Source organism: Pogona vitticeps, chromosome 2, assembly GCF_051106095.1.
Source record: "Pogona vitticeps strain Pit_001003342236 chromosome 2, PviZW2.1, whole genome shotgun sequence".
Classification (NCBI taxonomy): Eukaryota; Metazoa; Chordata; class Lepidosauria; order Squamata; family Agamidae; genus Pogona; species Pogona vitticeps.
In genome coordinates, this window is record NC_135784.1 from 34,987,161 (window position 1) to 34,992,452 (window position 5,292).

The following is a 5,292-nucleotide window of genomic DNA, read 5'->3' on the forward strand; positions in this document are numbered from 1 at the left end:
CCACCAACACTCCAGGATCTCTTTCCTGACCTGTCACGGACAGCTCAGAACCCATCAGCTGATAATTAAAGTTTTTTTTTTTTTTGCACCAATGTACATTACTTTACATTTTCTTATATTGAAACTGATTTGCCATTTTGCCGCCCATTCCAGTTTGGAGAGATCCTTCTGGAGCTCTTCACAATCCCTTCTGGCTTTCACCACCCGGAAAAATTTCAGGTCATCCTGCAAATTTGGCCACCTCACTACTTATTCCTGTCTCCAGGTCAGAGAAAGAGATGGTAACACTCTGGAGAACTGCTCTTCCATTCAGAGCAGAGAACACTGGATCAATTATTTGGTAACTACTGCTTACATAGAGAATATAGGGCAGATACTGTAGTTAATGGCCTGACCAGTCTTCACATGTCCAATAGCTATGGGAGCTTGAACTTGACAAAGATTGGCAAAATTGTGTGGCACAAATCTGCAAAAGAAACATCATACCACAGCAAGTAATCAAAGCTATAATTAAATAGTTGCAGGTCACTGTGTACCAACTATGAATTTTTTTATTTAGAGTACATTTTCCTGTAATTGTTGGGGAATTCTGATGCTCAACACTGATGGTACTCAGAACAGTATTTTTGGATGTCCATGTTTCAGTGGTGCCCAGGGGTGCTTTTGCACAGCCAAAGCTGAGTGCCAGCTGCACTTGTTCCTGGAAAATGCTCATCTAGCAAAACATGCCTTACTTTAAATCCCATTTGGATTCCTGCAATGCATTTTAGGTGGAGCTGCCTTTTTAAACTGTTTGGAATTTAATTTTAATTGTACTCTAATATATAATAGAGTTAATTAAATTTTAATATTTGTGAATAATTGCTTTAGTGTTACTGTTTTTAATAAACTGTGTTTGGTCCCATTTCTGGGAGGAAGGCAACATATTAAATAAATAAATGATTTCCACCAGGTTTTAAATGCTGCATCTAGGCTGTTGATCCAGAGCAGTTATAAGAAGAACAGTGATTCTTCACTACAAGTTTATTCGTTACTGTTCTGTTCCTGGGCACAATTTGAAGTGCTATTAGTGGCCTATAAAGCCCTATATGGTTTGGCCCAGATTCTCTAATAACTGTAACTCCCTACATGCCTCTTCCTAAGTTTTAAGGTCTTCAGAAGAGGCTCTTGTTCCACCACTTTAATAGGTATTTCACTAGCTGCTCATAAGACTATGGAACTTTGTCCCATGGGAGGCTAGCTTGGCCATCTCACTCATCCACTGATAGGCACAAAATTTTCTGTTCAGATGGGCATTTAGGAACATAATTACTGCTAATGAAGGACTGTTGATGGGAGATACTGTACTTGTTTGCATTTTCCAATAAGCTTTTAAATAGTTTAAACAGTTTTTAAAAATGCATTTGTTTTGATATAAGTGTAATTGCTTTTTTTAATATTTTAATTTACTCTATTTTTAGTTGCATTTGTCTCTTAAATATTTTGCAAGCTACATTAAATCCCTCATTAGGGGAAAAAGGTAAGGCTATCAGTAAAGTGAATGAATTAATTATAAAAATACATATTTCAATAAAGCATGGGTGTATCTAGACATTGAAAAATGAAAAAGAAAGCCAAAGATATTTTATATCTGCCTCACATACAAAGCAGATTGAACAGACCACAATAAATAATGCTAACATCAATAATAGGCATACTGGGGAGAAAAACTGCTGAGGCAATGAAAATAAATTGATAAATAATCCAAGGCTGGAAGCATAGTCGTGGAGCTATATTTTTGTGTTTGAGCACACATTGTGCATTGGATTTAGATTAATATTGTTTTCACTCTCCTGAAAGAGACACATTTTTTTAAAAAAATGACAATGCAGCACATTTTTACGTGCTTGGCATTCATCCTTTCAAAATAATGGAATACAACGTGATCTAATGGGTGATAAGGGCCCTTGATGTTCAAGAAACACATTTTAAAAAATTGCCAGCCACAGTAGCTTTCAGTATGACATATCAAGGCCAAATTACCCACCATAAAAGGGACTTGAAGAAAATTGGGTCAGATTAGGGGGGGGGGGAGCTGTTTTAAAAGCCAAAGATATAGACAGAGATGTATTTCTGGCATGGCTGTATTTTGGACCATTCCTTTTGTCTCACAGAAAACTAAGAGCCCAACTTCCGCATTGACCTTGTAGCACAGATGGAGAAAAGGATTCAGATCCATACATATATATAAGAGAAGAAGGTGACAATTGACCTTGAAGGAAACAAAGGGTACTGTGTCACCTGGACACAAAAAAACTGATTAGAACTGCACAGTGGATCTGGCTACAGTGACATCCTGTCTGGATTACTGTAATGCGCTCTAGGTGGGGCTGCCTTCGAAGACAGCTTGGAAACTTCAGCTGGTGCAAAACTCTGCAGCCAGACTACTGACTGGGGCCAGCTACAGGGAGCATATAATGCACCTGTTACAAGAACTGCATTGGCTACCAGTCTGCTTGTGGGCCGAATTCAAGGTGCTGGTTATTACCTATAAAGCCCCATACAGCTTGGGTCCAGGCTACCTGAAGGACTATATTTCCCTATACGCACCTTCTCGGTGATTAAGATCAGCAGAGGAGGCCCTCCTCTCTGTCCCATTGCCAGCACAAGCACAGCTGATGGGGACCCAGGAGAGGTCCTTCTCTGTGGTAGCTCCCAGGCTATGGAACGCTCTCCCTCGGGAGATCAGGATGGCCCCTGCCCTGTTGTCCTTCTGAAAAAAGCTAAAGACCCATCTCTTCAGGCAGCCTTTTAACAATTATAACTGAATCCCTGAACCCAATTTTGAACCCCATTTTAGCAGGTAATTGTAATCTTTTTTATGTTGTCATGTTTTAATCTTATTTTAAATAATATATTATTTAAGTTAATTTTTAATATTTAACTTATTTTGCTTTTAAATTGTGTGAATTTTAATGTTGTGAGCCGCTCTGGGTCCTTTTTTGGGATAAATGTGGCATATAAATAAAACTACTACTACTACTACTACTACTACTACTACTACTACTACTACTACTACTACTATTTTTATCGCATGCTATATTAGAAAACACTCAGTGTGGGCTAAAAGAAAATATAAATTAAAACAATTTAAACAGTTAAAAACATATCTGGGCCCGGCTACTCTTGGCTGCCTCACCCCCCCTCTCAACATCAGCCACTTGGCTCAGGGGGAGAAGAGGCTTTTAAGCCGGAGCTGCTTTCAGGGCCCTACCAGACCAGCATTCCTGTGCTCAGGGGAGCCGAATAACATCTGTCTTCTACAGGTCACTGTGTGAGAGAGACAGCGGGACTGTGGCTGGGCTGCTGCCAGCTGCCAGATACCCTAAGGGAACTGGCTGGGGAATAAGCTGGGAAATGGGAGTTTGAGGGGCCTCTGGGGCGACCAATAGAGATGATATATGGCAGGAGAAGACATGGAGGTGGGAGTGGGTGAGCATGCCCGCGTAGGAGAAAGGAGGTTAGATACCTTATATCTATCCCCCTTTCTAGCTCTACTCCCAGCCAAACGGTACTAGGTGACCACATCAGCCACCCCCTGAGCCACATGGTACTGTTGGTAAATGCAAGGTCGGCAAAAAATAAGATCACCCTCATCCATGATTTAATTTTGGATGAGGGGGCTGACCTGGCATGCATTACTGAGACTTGGGTGGGAGAAGAAGGAAGAGTTCCTCTATCTCAGTTGTGTCCCCCTGGGTACTTGGTCCAACACCAGGGTCGCCCGGAGGGTTGGGGAGGAGGCATGGCGATAGTCTACAAGGATTCCTGCCACTTTTCCAGACTCCCTGTCCCCTTGGGAAATGGTCTTGAGGGCCTGTATTGTGTATTGGGCTCAAGAGACAGGCTGGGGATTCTGTTGGTGTACCACCCACCCTGCTGCTTACCAACAGTCTCCCTACCTGAGCTGATAGAGGTGATCTCGGACCTGGTGGTGAGGACCCCCAGACTTTTGGTACTTTTGGACCCTTCACCCATTTCCCATGATTTAAAGAAAATAATGAATAGCGGTTCTGAAAGTTCTTCAGCCACTTTCTTCAGTACTCTCAGATGCAGTTCATCCAGCCCTCGAGATTTGAACTTCTTCAAGGTGGTAAGGTATTCCTTGACTATTTGCTTATCTATCTTCAGCTGCAATCCTGTTCCCCCCACTTGCACTTCCAATTTGTTTGAAAGTTCATAGTCTGTCTTATGGGAAAACACTGAACTAAACTAGGAATTGAGCCTTTTCTTTGTCCTCTGTTATCATGTTTCCATCTCCATTGCAGAGTTGTGCCAGTATGTCTTTTGTTTGTCTTTTGCTACGCACATCCCTGAAGAATGCTTTTTATTGCTTTTAGTGTTTCTAGCTAACCTCAGCTCATTCTCAGCTGTTACCCTCCTAATGCTTTCCTTGCATTTCCTTGCAACTTGTCCGTACTCCGCCTTGGTGGCCTGGCCTTCTTTCCACTTCCTGTACATGTCTTTTTGGGTTTCTTGGTCATCCCTGAGCTTTTTATGAAGCCTTTTTGCCCCCTCCCCCTTTTTTAATTGTTGGAATTGTTTTTAGTTGTGCCTTCAGAATTTATTTTTTTAGTGCTGAACAAGTAAATTAAAAAATAAAACAAGTTTAGAACAAAGAAAACAGAAGGGTGCCTGGCAGCACTCCCCAGAAACACTCCTCCTCTTCTGTCCATGTCCCCCTAGGAGCCACCAGGCTAGTTTGGAACAATATAGGTCAGAAACCAAAGTGAATTGATGCATTCCTGATTGCCCCCCAAACAAAACAAAAACAACGGTCCCACTTTTTTAAAAAAAGGTCTGAATGAGCATAGAAAAGGGTCAAGCTGGTTTGCAACTGGCAATATGTAATGTAGTTACCAGCAAGTAGATCAACCATCCCAACAGCAGGACAATCTGGGGGTTAAATCATAGTGTTCCCCTTTTTCACTCAAAGTGCCTAGGACATTTATCACAGCGATAAATAAGTGTTCTCCTCCTGACCTCTCCAATCCAGATCCCAACAGGCTCTTAATCACTTGGGACAATTCTGTTGACTGGCAGATTAAAGACAAAATAGGAGAAGCAAAACAAGACTTTTTTGTTCTTTTCCTATTGTACAGCCGGTCCAAGGAAGAGTCCTTGCTAGTTTTCAGTTGCTTGATGACTTATGCCATGTACACTCCATGAAGTTATTCCACATTCATTTGGAAGGATAAGATTTAATGGCCATATTATGCAATGTAATAGGAGGCAGAGTCAACATGAAAGGAA